We start from the raw sequence: 21,303 nt of genomic DNA, 5'->3' as shown, positions 1-21,303 counted from the left end.
TGACTTCAGCTCAGGTCATGATCTCACGGTTCGTGTGTTCGAGCCCCGCGTCGGGCTCTGTGCTGACAGCTCAGAGCCTGGAGCCTGTTTCAGATTCTGTGTCTCCCTCTCTCTGACCCTCCCCTGTTCATGCTCTGTCTCTCCCTCTCTCAAAAATAAATAAATAAATAAAATAAAAATAAAAAAGCATTTGAAAAAAATATAAATTAAGATAAAGGAGAACTAATGCGCCCCTTAGATGTGGAGGATGGGCATTCTCCTAGACTGTTACAACCTTCTACTGGGCACGTTGGGTTTACATATCAACATCTTTAAAAGTAAGTGTCCTTTAGCACAGTGATTCTGCCTCTAGACGTATGCCTTAAGAATAGATACAATATTTATCTATGAAACAATCAGTGCGGCATTGTGTATAATTGCAAAGGAAAATCTAAATAAGCAATAATAGAGAATTGGTTAAACTATGCACGTTAACAAAATGAAATGATATGCAGAATTCTTAGTTACCATTTATTGGGTCCTTGCTATGGGCCCTTACTAGGCACTGCACTGAATACTTAGCATGCACTGTCTGATTTAACCCTCAGAACACTTTATGAAGTGGGTATTATTATTATGGCCATTTTCCACGGGAGGACATTGAGATTTAGAGAGGTGAAGTGATTTGCTCAAGGTTACACAGCTAGTGAACAGCAGAGCCAGTGATAGTCGCCAAGGCCAGGCTCTTGATCACTAAGTTATCTGCCCCCAAGTTAAAGGTGTCAAATGTGCATTTAGTGCCCTGGAAAGGTCTTCCCGTGTTCCTGTTATATTAACCAAAAAGACAGATCATAAGGTAGCACACAGGACGAACACCTTTTGGGAAAATACTATCACATTAAAATATATGAATTTTTATGTTTATGTGCACACATCCAAATCTGTGTTTATCATCGCATAAGAATGAAAAAAATTATATTTAAAGGTCATCTCAGGGTGGCAGGGTCATGGGATAATGAGGTTTTTCTTTCCTTTTTGCTTACCCCAACGTTTTATGGTTTTCTACAGTAAAAATAGGTCAAGTGTCTAACACTTTAAGGTTTTTTTTTAAGTTGAACTCAAAGTAGCCTAGAACTTCAGAGGACCTTACCCTTACTCAATCTAATCGTTTTAGCAGCAAGAAAACCAAAGCCCAGAGAAATCAAGTGAGCTAATTAAAAACAGAGCTGGGAGTAGAATCTGTCTGCTTATCACCAGCCCATGGCTCTCGGCCCAGCCCTTCCCCAGTGAAGGTGCCTACATTCTTTTGCACAGTGAAGGATGACGGAACTTGCTGAATACTTGTTTTCCTGAGTGAGCACCCACCGGTCCGCCCTCCAGCACTATGTCAGGCGCTCTGAGTGAGAGATACCTTGATGCCCTAGGAAACAATGTGTGCCGCAGGGGATGAAAGCCGGGAGGAATACCCCCACACCCAGATGTCCGATGGCCTCCAGACAACTCGAGGGGTAATTTTTTCTAAACCAGTGGCTCTTCAATGTGAGGTCGGCCAGCATCCCCCGACAACTTTTTCCAAAGAGGAGGCCCCCATGGAGATTCTCGGTGGAAGTCGAGAGGGGTCTAGGCTAGATTCTAAAACACCTTTCCATGTGATACTAATTGACAGCCCCCCACACACCCTCGGTTGGATCTTCATTTAAAAGTCTTCCTGACTTGCAACCTATCCGCCTGGAGACTTGTAATAGCTCTGAATTCCCTTTGAGGTCTCCTTTTGAATTCGAAAGAGAAGAACAAAGGAAATGTTGGCACCATCCATCACATTGGTCAGCTAGACCTGGCCAAGCCCCTGATCGGGGAACTCAGATCCCAAGGCAGGTCAGCAGTGAATGCCACGAAGGCTGAAAGCTACCTGAGGCTTCAGGTGCCGGGGACCAAAGCATTATCCTCGAGGGGGGACCACATCCACGGTCGGTTGAGATGGTTCCACCAGTCGTAGCTACTAAAAGAAGAGTTGAGATGTCATATACAAATCAAGGACCTTTACATTGAGGGATCCAGGCCCAAGGTGGACAGGAAGCAGAGAGGAAAACACAGAAAGATGGCCCATTTGGGGCGCCCGGGTGGCTCAGTCGGTTAAGCGTCCCACTTCGGCTCAGGTCACGATCTCACAGTCTGTGAGTTCGAGCCCCGCGTCAGGCTCTGTGCTGACAGCTCAGAGCCTGGAGCCTGCTTCGGATTCTGTGTCTCCCTCTCTCTGACCCTCCCCGTTCATGCTCTGTCTCTCTCTGTCTCAAAAATAAACAAACATTAAAAAAAAATTTTTAATAAAAAAAAAAAAGAAAGATGGCCCATTCAGAAAAGAACAGAAAACTTGTACAACTGAATGGGAGGCAAAGTCAAAAAGCAGAAGGAAAGAAACACAAGAGAAATTAAGAAGCACTTGTAACATTGTGAAATTCATCATGCTATATTATCAGTAATCTTAGTGACTACTCACTTAGGAAAGCTGTTCTTTCAAATGAAAAATAGAACAGCTTTTTCTTAGTTGAATAATAATAGAATTTTAAACATGGATTGTGTTTCTTGCTTTGTGACATTGTTTATATTTGTTATTTGTATATACTAATACATAAGTAGAGTTTAAATAAATCCAACCCAGGAACCCGTTTTAGAAATTTTAACTTTTTTTGATTTTTTTTTTTTTTTTTTTAACCAGACTGTTTAACTCTGTAAAAACTGGTTAGGGATACATTAGGATTGTTAAGAATATTACAGCTAACAACAAAAATTAAAATAGTGAGTGTTCTCTTTGAAATTATATCAGATTCCCCGAACTCAGGCAGTGCTCATGGTTCCTTCCATTAAAAGGATTTGCTGCCCTTATCGTGAACATTCACGATTCAGGGTATTTTTAAATCCTTACTTACTTTATAACACCCAGGGGCTGAAGCTAGGAATACCCAAATCCAAAGGAACGTCATGCAAAGGTCACCTCAAGCCCAGGTGTGGGTCTCAGCTACCTACACCTGTCCAGATCCAAGGCCGCGTTATTGAATGTTCTGGTCTATACAACGTCCACAAAACAGCTTGAGCCAATCCCTTGGGCGAAAGCCCAAACCCTCCTCTTCTCTCTCTGCTAAAATCTCTGTTGACGTCAAGAATGTTCAAACCCAGCCATCTCAGCCTTTCTCTGACTCAAGGCTTTTATTGCACAGCTAGAAGCATTTGCCCCAGGGAGCAGAATAAGCCAGCAAAATGTTGCGGAAAGAGCGCTCAGAGCAGAGTCAGAAAGCAAAGGTTCAAGGCCCGGTGAAGTCTCCAACTTGCATTTGTGCTACGAGCCCTCTGAGCCTGTAGACGGGAATCACTCATCTGTACACAGAAATCCCATCATCTCTGCATTCTTCCTAAGGCTGGTGGGAAGCAAAAGTATGTTCAAACATGCATGATGGTATCTACAAATACAGGTGATGGAGAGATCATTGGAGACGGACATCGGGGCCACATGGTACCCATATCCCCGCTGGTCCAGAGCCTTGCCTGCCACACAAAGTGCCTCTGTCCCTACACGGGCAGGCTCTGAGACCCTCCACGAGGAAACCCAAGAAGGCCGGTTTCCCGGCCATCCACCGGCGGGAATGGCGAGCTGCCCCTTCCGTGCCAAAGACCCTGTCTACTGACCCCAGGCAGCAGCCGCTGAGTTTTCTCCATCTCCCATCTGCCAGCTAGCAGTGCTCCCGATTTCTGGATTTTTATTCATTGTAATCTTTGCTTTCTGCAGCTGGGATTGGTTTAGTTGGAAAAAAAAAAAAAAAAAAGGCTCTGCAATAACAGTGTTAAACAAATAGCAGCGGGCCTGGTATTTTTAGATACGTTAAAATTCTCTTTAAGCACAATGTGAGGGCCTGAAAAACTCAGTCTGTTTCCTATGGCTGAGCGAATACTGATAAGAGCTTTATCCAATTTATAAGGCAAGAGAAGGAAATAATCATGTGTGATGGAATTGGGCAAATAATCCAGCTCCAAACAATTATGAAATATAATGCAATTACAGAATACCGTGCCAGGGTTCTGGAAGTACCAGATTCTTCTCTTTCGTGAATCAACGATAATGCAGAATTTTAAGGCACACGGGCCTCGTGAGTAACCAAAAACTGTAGGCAACCCAAACTCAAGACAAAACCAATATAAACACATGTGCGTGAGGCGGGCACACCCTTTATTTCGCATGTTTGTGAACTGATTTCACAGCGCCCCGCAGACACACCCTGCCCTCGGCATCGAGCTGGCAAAAAGCATTTTAACTCATGGCAGCCAAAAAGAAGTCCAATTCTGTAGATCAGGGGGACATTTATATTCAGCTGATTTTTTTTTTCTTTTGGAGAAATAGGGGAGGAGTCTCATTACAGAAGCCGCCCAGCAGAAACGGATAAGATTTTTTTAATGTTTATTTATTTTGAGAGAGGGGGACAGCATGAGCAGGGGAGGGGCAGAGAGAGAGGGGGAGAGAGAGTCCCAAGCTGGCTCCCACTGTCAGCGCAAAGCCCAACTCGGGGCTCAATCCCACCAACTGTAAGAACATAACCTGAGCTGAAATCAAGAGTTGAACACTCAACCCACTGAGCCAACCCAGGAGCCGCTGGATGAACTTTCTCAAAGGCTTTTCTCCACTTCTAAGCTCCCGCTCTCCCACCGCTAACTGCCCTTCTCCCTGGGCCTCATCCACTCGGACCCAGAGCAGGCTGTTTCTCCTCAAGTGCAGAAGCCTAATAACTAAAAACAAGGACTCTTTCTTCCTGTGATGTCTGCTTAATAGAGTGAGGTCCTCCCTGCAGAGATCAAGGTGAGAGGCATGCGTACACCTAAATCCTTCCTTTCATTTCGCTGGGTTGTGGTGTGGACTATAGTTAGGTACAATTAAGGAAGGACCAGAGGGGGTTGAAAACAATGGGAAGGAAATGGGGGAGGGGGCTTAGGGAAGGAATACCCCTCCTTGAGGCTGGGGTGAGGAACAAACCTACCCTCCCTCTTCACCACCTTGATCCTCACCGAACTTCTGAGAAGCCAGGAAGCCAGACTGAAAAGATGAGGGTTAGGGGCACAGACTGAAGGAAGCCAGTCTGGTCTCCATTCACCTGACATCTCTCCCGGGTGCCTCCCACCCACAACTCAGGAAGACCCACGTATGTACCTGTCGTCACGTCTATCTCCTCCTCCAAATAGAGCAATCCTTGCCTCTGGGGTCACTAAGACCCTACTGTCAGGTGGCTTCCCAGGTCCCTAGGAGAGAGCAAGACAGTAGAGGGAACTGACCAACGGTCCCAGACCTCAGGTGCCGGCCCCTTACCATTCTTGCCTGAGTTTCCTCCGAACAAGCCCCGCCTGGTGGGCAGGTGCACGCTGAGCTCTCCTGCAGTGCTCTTACTTCATACCCAGTGACCCTGAGAGACTCTCAGGACAAGCTCTGACCAGACAGGCATGCTCTCCACCGCCCCTTCCAGGGCCAGGCTCCCCCACCATGGCACCCATCTCAGGGCTGGACATATGAATCCTTCTTCACATTGCTGCCAGGGTAATCTTTCTGAAATTGAACCTCCTCTTTCTCCCTCTCTCCTCCCCTCTCCCTCTCGCACAAAAGCACGTGCATGCATACACACACACACACACACACACACACACACACACACACAGGCACACTTTTGTTTTATTACTTTCAGAGTAGAACTTCCCTTTGCTTTTAGGGACAAATTCAAATCTGCAAATGGCTTGCAAAGCCCTTCAAGATCTGGCCTCTGCCCTTAACACTCTCTCCACACCCCAACTCGTTGCTGCTTCTTTAGGTTCCTAGAGCACGGACACCCTTGCAGCCTCTGACGCCTGCACCTGCAGCTGTCTCCTCTTCCTCTTCCCTCGCCTCTCCCTCCTCCTTCTCTTTCTCCTCTCCTCTTCTTCCTCCACTCTTCCGAGAGCCGCAGCTTCTTACCATCCTTCAGACATCACTTCAATACTGTCTCCCTAAAGAGGCCTTCGTGACAATCCTATCTAAATTGGGTTTCCTACACACAAACCTACCCAAGGCATAACTCTCCAGCACAGCGCCCCATGGCTCTCAGCTTTGTGGCTGAAATTTACTTACTGAAATTTGCAATCACTAATCTCTTTGTCCTCTTTTTTCCCGTCCATCTAAGCAGCTTACTGTTAGCCCCAAGATGGCAGAGACTATGATTCATTCATCCAGCATCAGCACTCCACATATCCTGAAATCATGATGTTATCGTATTACCATAAGTTAGATTTCTCTTGTTTCTTTCAGACTGACCAAAAAGAATTATCATTCCTATATGTAGGGAACAGTGAAGAGACAGCCTGAGTTGGGGGGTTTGTACTGGGAAGTCCTGGAAGCAAATGTGGATAAGATACAATAGGCTGGCAGGGCAGCTCTCGGAAGCTGGTGAGTGTGGGTTTGATCTGGCTGTGCACTTTGAGAGAAGCAATGGTGAATGAAACCGTCCCCAGGGCTTTCCTAGTCTTGCCACCAGACATGTGAAATAGTGAAAGGACTCTGAGCCCACATCAGTGAGAATAATGTAAGACAGAGTAAGGTCTTCAAATATCACATCTAAAAGAGAGCAGATATTGTGATAGTTGCTCTCATGGGCAAAATCGGGTCCAACTGGTACAACCTTCAAGGAACTGAGCTCACCACAATACAAAATCAAACATGTTAATACCTCAGACTGCCTAATAATGAAGCCAATTACTTCATGAGGTAGTGAAGTCCCTAGTGCTGGAAACGATAAATTGGGGACAGAAAAAAAGATTACTGGGGAGGTGATTTCCACCTTCGATGGTCCCTCCCATTCCGAGATTCAAAGGGCAATGGAGAATCATCAAAAGTCTTGAGACAAGGTGATGGGACAAAATGTTGTCTTGAAAAGATCTATGAAAAGTTTTGAAAACAGAGAAGTTTTCAGTACCAAAGAATTAGTAGTGCCTTGAGATATCGTAAGACCAGGATGGACAATTATTACTCCAAATGAAATCTGCCTTGACAAAATCAGTTCAAGAAAATAGAGCTTTCAAGATTTGTATCAACTATCAAAGTCTCCAAGATAAGAACTTCCTTCGTGACTAACATCTTTAACAAGGAGACGAATGCTTCTGCATCAGAGATTTTAGAATATATTTCAATAAGAATGACCCCTCACCTTAACATTCTATGTGGGATACTCAATTACAGCAATGTTCAAGATCAAAAACTGTGGGATGTCTGATCTGTTTACATATATTTCAACCAGCAGTCGAAGAGCTTTCTTTCCTGTAAGTAATTAAAAGAAGGCTCTCAGAGCAGAAAGGTCTAAAGGGGCCTTAAGCTACCTGGGCCTCACATAACGCTCTTAGTACAAAACCCTTAGTTAAAAATTTCAGGGGCACCTGGGTGGCTCAGTTGGTTAAGCATCCAAATTCGGCTCAGGTCATGATCTCGTGGTGAGTTTGAGCCCAGATCATGATCTCGTGGTTTGTGAGTTCAAGCCCCGCGTCGGGCTCTGTGCTGACAGCTCAGAGCCTCGAACCTGCTTCAGATTCTGTGTCGCCCCATTTCTCTGCCTCTCCCCCACTTGCTCACTCTCTCTCTCGCTCTCTCTCTCTAAAAAATAACTCAGCATTAAAAAATAAAAATTTCAAAGATGCCAACCTTCTTTTTGGTTCCTCATCAGCTGATAGTTCTTTACCAGTTTTGGTCATGGAGGAAAAGGCCATCTTCCCACAAACTCTGTAACAATCAGGCCTGCAGGTGCTCAACCCTGAGCAATAAGCAGTGTGCCTGCTGGATAGCCTCCCCTTTCTTTTTCTTCTCCTTTTCTTTTCCTGTGTGGCTAAGAGAAGGGTCTCTGCAGCAGAATGCATCTGTGAAACCCTGGGTAGTGATTCAAACAGTTGCCAAATGAGCCAACTGCTGGAACTAAATGGGCTTTGCTAGGGGGTTGGTAGTGGTTATGATTTCGGCTCGCCCTAGATCCACAGGCAAAGGCCCACGTCAGCTGGTGCCTCCCTCCCCGACGCATGGTAGAATAGACACCTGTTGCCAACGGACTTAAGTCTCCTTTACCAATTAATGAAAAACCAATAAACATGTTTTTCACCCCTTGCGATTAGAGACCTTGCTTTGCCTTCCAGTATGGAAGGGAGGGGAAAGATGACGACAGGTGTGGCGAAATAGTGGCTTCCTCCGGTCTGGCTGTGACCGGGTCAATCAACCCTACAGCAAATGGTAAATTCAAGCCTACGATGCCAACCGCCGCTAATAAAGCACAGCCTCACTGGCTGAACACCGAAATATGTATTTCAACCCTCTGCAAGGATTGAAAAGAGAAGGCACGACAAAAGGAAAGCCCAAGCTTTCTGCATTTTCTTTTCGTATTTCAGCCGGCGGAAAGATATTTTTTTCAACTTAATAGAGGGTGACACCAGATTTATTTAGTCTGGAGGAACAGCCAGCCCCTGAGTACATGAAGTAATACTGTGCAAACCACAGCACAGGTGCCTCCGTTGTCTCAGGCAGCTGACTTTTGGAAAGAGCAAGAGGGCTTAAACATCAGAAAATATTCTTACTCGCCAGACGTCACAGCCCCTGGAACGGGGCTGAGCGAAAACGTTGTGGCAAAGCCAACGTGCAAATCGAAGCCGGTGATTTCGGCTAGGGGCTTGGGTTTGGGACGCTTCACGGCTTCATCTCCAAAGCCCCGATTTGAAACCACGGTGCACAGCATGTGCGTGAGGCTTCACGCTTTCCTCTGACACCCAGGCCCGCCAATGCATCTCTGGATGCAACTGGGGGGTCTTAGAATCTTCTCTAAAGAACCGAACTAAGCCATGGAACTCCAACTGGAAGCCCTGCTCCTACCCAGAGAAGCGTAAGTTCCATTGAAAGGTTCGGGGAAAAAGATGAGTGGTGGGGAAATGCTCGCCGGCCCAGGACCTTAGGTGCTCCGTTTAAGCCCACACCACAGTCTCCCAACGGGACTGTCGCTTCGGAGGGAAACCTCCATGGTGGGAAATGTAGCCCTTACTGGCCTATTAATATAGGATGCTCGTGGCTGTGAACGAAATTCTCCAAAAGAGAGGTGGGGGGGTTCTCGCTGTGAAGGTAAACTGAGCTTTTTTTTTTTTTTTCCACCTGGGAAAGAAGAAAGAAGAAATTTGCCGGGGCACCATTCTGTCCATGCAAAACCTTACCGATGGACCCCAAACAAAAGCTGGAAAAACAAGCCTGATGGGTCTCCCCCCACCCCACCCCCCACCCCCGCCACCCCGACCATTTCAAGGCTAGAAATCAAAGAATGTTTCCAATCCCAGGATTAGCGAGGAACCGAGAGCGAAAACGTGAGGGAGGGAAAAAAAGAAAAAACATGTTTAAAAGACTCTAGCTCGCGACCTTCAGACACCAGCGCTGGAGAACGGAGTCGGCGGCTGTCCCCCCCCCCCCCCCGCGTCCCCGCACCCCAGGACTGCAGCCGCAGGGTGAGCGCCTCCACCCGCCCCGGATGCGAGGGGAAGGCTGCCAGGAGGTGGTGCCCACACGCCAGGTGAACTCCACGGGGGACGTCGCCACCCCCCACCTCCAGGTGGCGGGGAGGCCGAGGAGCCTTCCTGCGTGAAGAGAACTCAGAGGTGCCCTGGGACAAGGAGCCAGCTTAAAACAAGGCAGTGGAGACATTCACCTGTGCTTAAGGACCTGCTCGATAAACGGCGAATTCCTCAGATACCCCAAATCGCGGGCAGAGCCGGAGAAGGATGAACCGCTTGAAGGAGAGGGGAAGGGAAGGGGGTGTAGGTCGGGAGGATTTCTGCAGAGCCTGCGGTTGGGGGGTAGGTGCTAACCAGGGAAGGTAATTCTGCAAAATTGGAACACAGGCAACATATCTGTAGGCAACTCTGACAAAGGGCACAATCTAGGAAATTGAATAGGGATTTGTCCCCTGTCTCTCAGCCTACTGACCCACTTTCCTTGGGCTACATCTCCCCAGATCCCTGCCCCTCGCTGAATCTTCCTGTTAACCAATAGGGAGAAAAGAGTAGGTCTGGGGATCACAACGTAGACAGAATAAGCAACAGGGGCCTGCTTGACAGTTTTTTGAGAGAGAGAGAGAGAGAGAGAGAGAGACTCAGGTCTCTCTTTTGGCCTGGAAAATCCTTTCTGAGCCATTCCCCCTGTGCATCTGCACACACACACCAAGATATCCCCTGCTCCCTGTCAAGGGCCTGAAGTTCCTATCTTTGGCTAAAGCACTGAAAACATCTGCATCTAAAAAAAAAAAAAAAAAAGTGTGCGCTACTTTGGAAGGAGAATCCTTTGATCCTTAGTTGTTAAAGTTGTGGCACAAAGAGTTTTCTCAGGGTATCCAGCCAGTTACTCGAACGAGGCACAGGTAAGTGTGTTAAGTACATATTGACGGTAAGTCCCGGGGTGAGAGATACTGTCTAGTTGGAGTGCCACCAAAAGAAGCACACACACACACACACACACACACACACACACGCCACACTTTGAGACACGCAGACTCTCTACATTTTGTCCAGGATTGGACTTAGATGTCAGAAGCCCAGGTTGCCCGCTCATAATCTTGTCCCATCCACTGGCGTGGCCATGAGGACATCCAGTCTGATCGTTGGCTGCTACACTCTCCAAGTGTGAGTGCACGCCCGTGAGCGGCTGCACCAGCGCCAGCTCCAGCATCAGGCACCCTTAGGTCTGACTCCTAACATTCCCCCCTCCTGACACAACCGCTTGAATTCAAGTTCGGCTCTCACCCAGAGCAGCTACGCGACCTCAGGCAAATTATCTGCCCTCCCGGAGTCTCTCCTTCCTCATCTACGATCTGAGCTCGGTCGCATCCCACAGCCCGTGGAAAGCGCTGGGCACGGTGCCGGGCACATCAGGTCAGGACACGCTCCATGAAAGTGAACTATTTTTACTTCACTATCAATCGCTTTTCCTGCTCTGAGCTTCCGCTTCCTTATCTGTAAAGTGGCGACGATCATATGTACGTTTACAGGAGCCCTGTGAGGTCTGCAAGAAACAGACGTGGAGCGTGGAGCGCCCGTGCCTTACGGAGCGAGGAAGTGTTCAGCACATGATGGTTGTGATGCTGAGGATTGAGATGAGGGGGAGGAGGAGGGGGAGGATTTTGATGTTAGTGCCCCTGGAGCCAAGCCAGGAAATTCACAGGCATCAGCCCTAAACACCCATTTGCAGCAAAGGTAGACCTCCCCCTGGAAGCTCCCATCCCCCACGGCTGGGCCTGGATGGCCGCATGTGCGCTCGCTCGCGCTCTCTCTCTCTCTCTCTCTCTCTCTCACCAGATTGCTTCTCCTTTGCCAAACGGGTTTTAAGCCACAATAGCAAAGAGCAAGCGATCCGGTCTGCAACTGCATAGAAAAGAACCCGAATTCAGGGGCTCTCCCATATTTACTTGTGCCTTTCCTTTCCCCCTTTTTTCTAAGCTCTGATGTGAGGTGGTGTCTTGGAGAATTGACTCATCTGCCCGTATTTGTTCATTACAGCTGTTGCTAGGAAGTTATTATGTAAATGGCTCTGCTTCTCACTCTCCATTATGCTTTTTCTCTTATTATTGTGAGATGGAATTAAGTGCCAGCCCTGTGCTGAGTTTTCATTAGACTCTTTCCATACTCTTCCGTATTTTTCTCTCTGGCTTTATCAGTCACTTTAGAAGTTAATCCTTTTATATTTTAAGGACTTTAAAGAAGATATAAAACCTCTCTCGAGGATCCTGGGGGAGGGGCTGGATTTCAAGGCGGCTTGAGCTCTCCCTGTTCATTGTGTCAATAGTTACGCCTGGCTTTTTTAATTTTCAAAATTCAAATTAAAACATCATCATGCTCCTATAAGCTTCACTACCTCTAATAATCAAAGAACAAGTTTCGGCTTGACACACGGATAAGGCAGTGCTGAGCCACATTCATGACTGTCCCCTCCACTGGATTAGGTCATCAGGTTTAATAAAGATGATAATCTTTCAAGAAAAAGGAAAAAGCAAACCCTAGTCCTAAAAGTGGGTGTTTTTCTGTTTGTTTGTTTGTTTGTTTGTTTAATTAAGACATTACTACAAAATCCATTTTGGAAAACATAGGACTAGGTGGCTGTTCTATTTCTTGCCACATTCCGAAAGATATTTGTTACATGTTCCAAAGTGCAGAGTCAATATAATTTTTACCCCCCGAAGGGACACCAAACATATATGAAGATTTCAAAACCAGCCCAGCAGGCTTTGCAACAGATGGAAAGTGAAGTTGCACATTTCATTTCGGTTACCTGCCTCTAAATCATTGATTTTTGTAGAAATGTCACACCGTGCTTGAAGAGAAGTCTCTCTTTCTCCATAAACATACAGCAGACTTCGCAGAAAATGCCAACATTTTTAGTTAAGAGAGAAAGCTTCAGAAAAGCCCATGAAATTCAACTCACTCTCCCATCTTAGGCACACAATACCCAGCGACTTCAATTACACACCACCTTTCATCCCTACATGTCAGGAGCAGTTTTAAGCCTAAAACAAGCAGTGAATTGGCCTCACCCTGCTGAAAACTTGTGGGAAGAACAGTGGGGATCAACTACTTACTCTTTAGTTTCAATACACCGAGGAAAAAGGGTCAGACTTATTGCTTGAGGTAATAAGGCCAAAGCTGTAAGGGGTAAAAAGACTGCAGGTTGACACCTGTAGGTTTATTTTTCACGATGCTTTAACCTTCCGGCCAAATCTTCAAAGACGAGAACCAGCATTCTAACATAAAAACACAGGTTCAAATTCAGTACCCCGCCCAAACGATCTGCATTCAGCCTAATTTTCTGCTACTAAGAAAGGGCAAAAAGAAAGAGGAGGTGGGGAAAAACTGTCACAGAAGGATTGTCACAAGTCTAGATGTCCCCAGCAGAAGTAAGGTCACATCGCAGAGAACGCTGAGTTCACAGAAGGGAAATTGAGGAAAACACAAGGAAGTGACATGGGGATTTCATTTAACTCCCGATTCAAACTTTAAAAAAGGAAAAAAAAAAAAATTAGGGAAACAAGTGTAGTACTGGGCATTAGATGATACCCATTATGGTTAATTTTTTAATTTTGTTAGTAACATGAGAGAAAATGGCCATTGTTTCTTTTTTGTTTAAGTTCATTTATTTTGAGAGAGAGACTGAGTGTGTGGGAGGGGCAGAGAGAGAGGGAGAGAGAGACAATCCCAAGCAGGCTCTGCACTGTCAGGGCCGAGCCCGACGTGGGCCTCAAACTCAAGGAACTGTGAGATCGTGACCTGAGCCAAAACCAGGAGTCAGACCTTCAACCAACCTAGCCATCCAGGCGCCCCGAAAATGGCCATGTTTTTAAGAGCTGCATATTCACGTATGTATGGGTGAAATGAGAACTGGCTGGGATTTATTTTAAAACACTTAAGCAAAAATGAAAAGAAGTGAATGGAGGAAACAAGAAAGGGAAACTCTGGACAACTGAATCTGAGTCAAGGGCATATGAAGATTCATTATTACTGTTCTCATTATTAAGACATTGGTGTATGTTTGAAAATCTTCACAATGAATACTTAATGGAGTTCCCCTTACTCAGAAAGGTTGCAGATCCATAAACCAGGGGTCTAAGAGTTTCCTGGGCGTTTATCTGGCGGAGGGAGAAAGAGCTCACTAACTAAGCTCCACTTAAAGAGCCCTGAGGTCTCGGGCATTAGGGTAAAGATGATCGATGATCTTTGGGCAAGAAGACTACCCCTCTCAGGAAGCGTGTTGACTGATTATGACTTCTCTCTCCCTAGAGGCTGAGCTCAATGCTTTTATTAACCTAGTGACACATAAAGGAAAAAAAAAAAAAGTTGGGGAAGCCCATTAATTATGGCTAACTGTAGCACAAAGCTCAATGCGGAAGTGGATGAGGCAGGCTGTAGGCGTGGAGACGGGTGGTATTTCATAAATGCACCAAAGTGAGGGAGGTGCCATATTAGAAGGAACAGTGGGATGCGGAGGGGTGCCGTCTACCTGCAGGATCAGGAGGGGTTTCATAAAGTGACTTTTAAGGTGACGCTTCAGCCTCTCCCTGGCCTCGCTGCTGCACCTGTTCACTATTTGTAGCGTATGTCGGTCATCAACAAGTACTTATTGAATGTTACTGAGCTCTCTTGCCACTGTCCTCAAAGATGGCCAGTAGCTCAACTTAGGTGCAAGATGAAATCCAAGTTCTTCAGCCAGTCATTCGGGGCCCATCACGGCCACACCCCTCCTCTGCAGTGGGTCCGGCCTCACCTCCTCCCAAGCCATCCCAGTAAGCCCCATCTCTCCAAACCTCCTCCAACCCTGATCACTCAACATATCCAGGATGCACCTGTGCCCGGCCCTAAAGTAGGAGGAAAAGAGATGAATGTAGGTGCCTGAGAGGGGGGGGGCGGGGGGGGGTACTATCATCAGCCACGGGCAGGGGTGGGGGTCATCAAGAGGGAGATCAACGGCCTCTGCTACTGACCCTAACCAATAAGTAGGAAATCTGTCAATCGTTAAGAAAAATATTGGGTCTCTGCATCCAAATAAAATCTTCAATAATGGCACTGCGACCCTACTTGGAGAAGGGCTTTCCACACCATCTCTTAAAAAAAATTTTTTTTAACATTTATTTATTTTTTGAGAGACAGAGAATGAGCAGGAGAGGGGCACAGAGAGAGGGAGTCACGGAATCCAAAGCAGGCTCCAGGCTCTGAGCGATCAGCACGGAGCCCAACACAGGGCTTGAACTCATGAACCATTTTGTTGTTGTTGTCGTCGTCGTTGTTGTTGTTGTTATTTTCCCACAGCCTCGCTTAATGAGGAGTTTCTAAGTCATCACATGGAGGTGAGTTTATGTCCTTCATGTCCCAAATACCGTCTTGGTTTGCATTCCTCCAGAAACGAATGTTAATGTATGGGTTTGAGTACAAGGTGGTGCTTTAGGAGATAAGCGTGGACGTATAGGCGAAGGAGGTACGGGACACAGGGGAGGAAATAAGCCAATAAGAGTGTGTTGTGAAGCAAGGTACAACAGCGAGCCATTGGATTTAATCCCACTGGGGAGCTCAGACACAGTCCATGGAGCCCATGCTGAGAGGGAACCCCCCCCCAGGGGGGAGGAGCCCAGACACTCCTCCGCCACATCTAGTCAGTCACTGACTGAGAACCTAGGGGAGGGGAGAGTCACGCCTGCCCCGCTCCCCATGCATGGCCCATAGCTCTGGCAGACAATGAGCTGCAAGTGTGGGAGAGGGAAGCGGGGCTCCCACGCCTAGAAATTGTAAGCGCTGCAAGGATATGAGCAGTTTCCTGATGCACGTGCCCAGGTTTAGACATACACCCCCATATACAAGTCTGTGAAGTCACGTTCGTAAAAATCCCAAAGATGGGAAAAAGCGCCACAATGAGTTAACCAGGGTGTTTGATGAAGTTCATCTTTGCAAATCATCTTTGTGTAGCAGGAGTCATCAAACTAAAGACTGCAAGCCAGCCAAAGCTGGCCTGTTTCCACAAATAAAGTTTTATCCGAACACGGTCACGTATGTTCACTTACCATTGCTGCCTGTGTGCCACGTCGGAGTAGAGTGGTTGTCACAGAAACCAAGTGGCCCGCAAAGCCAAAAACATTTACTGCCTGGCCCTTTATGGGAAACACTTGTTTCCCTGTTAGCCTTTTTTCTCTGAACCATCACGTAGGAAGTCCAGAAGCAACCTCACTTCCCCTGAATAGTCCTTTTACCCCTAAAGAAATGGCTTCCAAATTTGTGTGTCTGTCATTCCATATCCATTCTCCAATATGTCTCTCACTACACTGCACTGTCCATATTCACCTTTGTATCTAGCTCAACACCGCCACCGGAACCGAGCTTTATTCACATTTAGATGCCTAACATCTAGATATTCAACAAATGCATATTTAAATAAAATAAATTCATTCGGGGGATTTGAGCTCCCTGGTCATCGATCTAGTCCGGGTTGGGTTCCAGAAAATGCAGACAACTTGCTCAAGATCACATACATGGCCAGCATCAGACCCAGGTAGGTCCTCTTGTTTCCCAGTCTAGGGTTGTCTGTTATATACGGACACGATCAGGCCTCATTACTGCCCTTGAGACACACGTGCTCCCTTTAACACGTGGCATTTTCCGAGAAGCAACTCAAGGTGATGACTTTACACCTTCTCTGGTTGACCTGGATTACTATACCTAGCGGTCGCCTGGTCCACACAAGCCTCACAGTGTCCGTGACCATGATCTACATCTCTGAAAACCGTCCTCCATCTACTAACCATTGTTCCCAAGATCAAACCTCGAAAGTCTCTCACGAGGCTCCGTGACCTGTTATCTTTCAAAACCACCTTAGGTGTCAGTAATAAATCTCTCACCTTCTGAAGAGGTAAATCAAAGCTTTGGACATAACCAACAAAAAAATGGCTTTTCATTGTTTCTGCCTATTATAACCACAAGTGTTCAGATGGCACCTTTCAGAGCTGCTGAAACAGTAAACAATAACAGAACATCTTTACTGCCTGATAACGAGAAGCGACTTACCTTCATCAAAATAAATCTCAGCAGATTTCAACACCCTTGGAAAAAGCTGGAGGAAAAAAAAAAAAAGAAAAACGTTAGTGAAATGATATTTTATTTATATCTTTTATTTATGTCCTGCTTTTTAAAAATAGGCATCGCACACCCTAAATACAGGCAAAAGCTGCATCCAACCAGTTAAGGAAATTTGTTACCTGCTTAGTGACTTTTTTTTTAATGTAATTCAGAAAAAGTTAAGCCAAGCTACAGATGAAAGCCTTTGCCACAAACTGCCTATCAGCCCTAGTCCATCTGAGGCCTGCCTGCAGAACCAAAGGAGGAATTTTTTTTTTTTTTTAATATCCATGTCAACATAAATTTAAGAGCTATTTTTCTCTCTTCAGGAAAGATAAGTCTTAATTTTTAGGATTTCCAAAAATAACTGCCTCTCCCCTCTTCATGTCAGAATCCTACCTTGAAATCCTATCTTTTTTAAGGTGGCCAAGATCCATGTCAAATCTCTTAAAGGCAATGCTTTGCATTCGATAGATATTTAAAGACGCTTTTAGACTTGTTTCATATGTTTAAACAATTCATGGTAGGACACAATGAGGGGGAACCGCAGTTGGAAAAGTGATCTAGCTCGATGTGCAGGTAGAGATGGGCCACACCAGCATATCTCCACTTTGCAGATGAGAACATAGCCCTGAAATGTTCGGCGCCTTCCCCAGATTGCAATGAGCACAGAAAAATGATGAAGTGTAGACCTTCTACCTTCAGGTATGAGCCCTTTCTTTGGCCTGAGGCTGACATCTGTGCCCAATGGTGCTAACTTCTCTTAATTATACTCTTCGTGCATTTCATAAATTTTAATTAAAATGAAAAGAGTGAGAACAGACAGGTAAACTAGTCCCGTCAAGCAGCGTAAGGTTATCACAAGAGTTACAAGACGACATGGCCGACCGTGACCGACACCTGTAGGCAAGTCTTCTGTTCTGTGGCAGGTTTGCTACACTTCTTCAGGCTCTTGGTCCAGATTTGGCAAGAGAATAATCGGAAGAGGACTGCATCAAGTTTGAGAGGTTAACATTATCAAGTTCAGACTCCCGTCCAACGTGATTGCTTACTTCCGCCCCGGCCCCCCCGCCCCCCTCACGGCGCACGGGATCTGCGATCATTTGAGGAACCACCCATGATGCTGATTAACCTGAAACACAATGTTTACAGGAAAAATTATAGTCTCAAAGTGCACTTAAAATCATTCAGTCTAGTGCCACTCTCTGGACAATGGGTAAGCTAATATTTCAAGATAAGTGTAGGGAGAAATTTATCTATCCTAGGAGAAAAAAAAAAAAAGTACAATATCCCCGTGGGAATTTTTGTCTCTCCCTATATATCTGTCTTTGGAAAAAGATTTTTATCTGTAGGATTGAAAACAAGAAAAGATATCCAGGCATTAATAAGCATAGGCAGAATCCAGTGTTATTCACTTAGCTACAAATAGTAGCCCCTGAGAAAATGATCCATTCAAATAATAATCTCTTAAAATGATATTTGACTATTATATACCCAATGTGATTTGTGTTGAATTTAATTATCTAAATTTAAAATACAAGAGACATCTAAAGCCATTATTTCATTTGGAGTTGAATGAAGTAAGTCATTTGGAAGTACAGTTTAATTTTTTAAAGTCATAGCATAACTAAGGGAGATGTCTCGGTCTATTTCTACTCTGGAAACACACAAGAGCAGCCTGCGACGCTTAATTGTAAAGTGCGATCTTATAAAGGAGCAAAATTAAGTAGTCGGATGTATTTGCTACATTAAGGCAAAACGAAAACTACTATGATTAGAGCAGTTTGAGAAAAATGGATGTAAAATACTTTCCGTTTAAATTATAGCAACGGCTACAATTAAAAGAGCACTTTGCGCTACTTGCTGGATGGCAGGAAGATTGTTTTCTTATGCAGTTTGGCGTTTGGGTTTTGTTGTTGTTGTTGTTGTTGTTGTTGTTGTTGTTTTTTGCATGCAGCCCTGCTCCGGCCCATCTCCGGGCTTCCTGAATGGCTCTCCTGAGAAGCAGGGGCCTCTGCAGAGCTCCCTGAAAAGGCCACAGGAAAAAAAGAGGCTCGGAAAATCTAATCGTGGCCAAAAAGGAACCAGACACAGGAATGAAAGCGTCAGTCAAATTCAGTTCACAGAGGGGTGGCCTCAGCTGCTGTCTGTGATCAGTCGCAAATGGCTGTGCTGGCCTCCTGAAGGTGGAGAAAGCTTAACAGGCTGTTGCTGAGAAAGGTGACTGTCTTTTTTAAAAACTCTTATTAGTTCTAAAAATAGGGACAATATTTATTGTGTATTGCAACGTATGGGTAGAAGACCATCAAAGACTGAACTACATAGACCACAACCCAAACCCATTCCGCACCCCAGTAACAGGGGGCTGTGTTCTCACGGACGTTTCCGTGAATTTCCACACATACGAGAGGAGATCACACCAGGCATACTCTTCCTTTTTTTTTTTTTTTTTTTTTTAATGTTTATTTTCTTTTTGAGAGAGAGTGACAGAGCATGAGTGGGGGAGGAGCAGAGAGAAAGGGAGACACAGAATCCGAAACAGGATCCGGGCTCTGAGCTGTCAGCACAGAGCCCGACGCGGGGCTCGAACTCACGGACCACGAGATCATGACCCGAGCCGAAGTCGGACGCTTAACCGACTGAGCCACCCAGGTGCCCTGCACACCAGCTTGTGCAGCCTTACCTTTCCCCCACTCCGTGTGAAGTCCAGCAGTGGATAGAAAAGTGGAGAGGGACTTTTACTTGGTGCTAAAAGCCAGTCTCTACTATGTTTCCCAAGTTTGTCTGATAATATAAATTACCTGAGCAATTATTTAAAACACAGACAAGCAGACCCTCTCCTCTGAAGAGGCTGACGTTTTACCTCATGAGTGGGGCCTTTCGATCCATATTTTTGCCCAGAGCTTCGGTTATTTCCTATAATTTGGTGGTTCGGCAAGCTGTGTTCTGTGCGGTTGGGCAAAATCAGGATTCACCTCATCCTAAAGAATAGAAGGGAGGGGTGTGGACGGAAATAACTTGGAAGGAACGCACAAAGAAATAGGCAAGCCCTAAGAGATATCCTGCCTCACTTTTTATTTCTGTGTAGACCAGGAGAGAAGGGGGGACCATTACTCCACTTTTTTTTAGATTTCTTATGAGCTCTCTGATTTGTCATTTTATACTATACCTATCTCTCTCCCTGTAGTTATTAGCAAGACAACAGCTTTTATTTATTATTTTTTTAAAAGAGAGAGTGTGTGAGCACAAGCGGGGGGGGGGGGGGGGAAAAAGAGAGAGAGAGAGAGAGAGAGAGAGAGAGAGAGAGAGAATCTTAAGCAGACTCCACACTCAGCACAGAGCCTGATGTGGGGATCACGACCTGAGCCAAAATTGAGTCTGATGCTCATCCGACTGAGCCACCCAAGTGCCCCTGCCAACAGCTTTATATACTCAAGAAAGGGGAGTCTGAATAATTAAGAGTAGTAGACGGCGTATCCTCTTTTGTGGAGGACCCAGAATAAAGAGGTACCTGCGTTCTGAGGTCAGCGGAGAGAGAGGAAATACAGGTGAGGGGCCCAAATGCAATTCTGGGAATTTGTGCCCTGACAGAAATTCCAGAAAGTTCTTGCAACTGGAGTGCCTTGGAGAGGAAAATAGTGATGGAACCTGTTCTCACTGCTCTTCATTTTGATGTAAAAGTGATGCGAGGCCCCAGGAATCTCCCAGCCACCCTCACTGTCCTGGGGCCTCTCCTGAGACAAGCAGAGAGCACGCTTCCCGACCACATTTTGTGAGCCGACTGTGTTTCTGGAGGACCTGACCGTCTCCACCGTGGAAGATGCCAAGCATCTATGTTTCCTACAATCTAAATATCGCCCACTTGCCAGATGTTTCACCTAAACTTATAAATGAAGGTCTCTCTTTCCCTTATTATTTATGTAGGTGGCTCCACACCCCCCCCCTTTCAAGCCTGAGGGCCTAGGATATAACTCATTTTATGATAAAAAGGAATATCTGTTCATTTCAGCAGTTGCTGCTGCAAGGATATATATCAAACACATTTGCGGTGAATGGTCACACTATATGACAGAGTCAAATTGATATGTGAAGTTCCCAGAATAGTGAGCAATTAATACAGAATGTACTACAAATCATGGGGCTCGGGCTCAAGATGGAGGGCTGTTTCCATACCCCTAGAAATGAATTTGTATGCCAGACGCGTTAAGGGAAATGCACTAATGGTCCCGGGCTGGATCACTTAGCCATGTACAACTGAGTAATGTTAATAATGGCACCCAGAACACGGCAGTGAAGCACTGGAGAGGCAGACAAAATCCAGAGTTCGGTCACCTTTTCCCCCATGAAGGGCAGTGTTTGAGGAACATGCTGGAATCCCACAGACTGCCCCAGACCCCAAGTTGTAAGAGGGCTCACCTTCAGAGAAAAGACTTTGTGCTTTTATTAAAGTCCCATGGGATGGCTCACTTAACATTCACCTGTCTCGTGTTTTTAAATCTGTAAATAGGTCACCTTTTAAATAGAGTTCACTATTTATCTAGAAACGCTGCTTCCTTCAGCATCTATTCTGTCTACACCACTGCCCAAGCCTAGCAGGATTAGACACACAGCTAAAGGAAAGTGGCATCATTTTATATTAAGTAATGATTGCTTAAAATGATTATTTGG

General features: G+C 45.8%; 1 long non-coding RNA gene across 2 annotated transcripts in view; it reads right to left on the bottom strand.

Annotated features, from left to right (window-relative positions):
* LOC121013268 (uncharacterized) overlaps positions 1-20,977 on the bottom strand; it is a 113,659-nt gene extending 92,682 nt beyond the window's left edge. The window contains exons 1-3 of one of the 2 annotated variants that reach the window (XR_005782607.1): positions 20,147-20,977; positions 19,499-19,616; positions 16,585-16,619 (exon numbers count right to left, since the gene is read on the bottom strand). This is a non-coding gene — a long non-coding RNA (uncharacterized LOC121013268). The remainder of the gene's footprint in view (positions 1-16,584; positions 16,620-19,498; positions 19,617-20,146) is intronic. The other variant, XR_005782608.1, reaches the window with a different exon arrangement.
* Between the last annotated feature and the right edge of the window lie 326 nt (positions 20,978-21,303).

The sequence above is a fragment of the Herpailurus yagouaroundi genome, unplaced genomic scaffold (genome assembly GCF_014898765.1).
Source record: "Herpailurus yagouaroundi ecotype Mexico unplaced genomic scaffold, PumYag 198, whole genome shotgun sequence".
Taxonomy (NCBI): Eukaryota; Metazoa; Chordata; class Mammalia; order Carnivora; family Felidae; genus Herpailurus; species Herpailurus yagouaroundi.
Note: the sequence above shows the minus strand (reverse complement) of the source record. Positions and strands in the feature narration are given on the sequence as shown.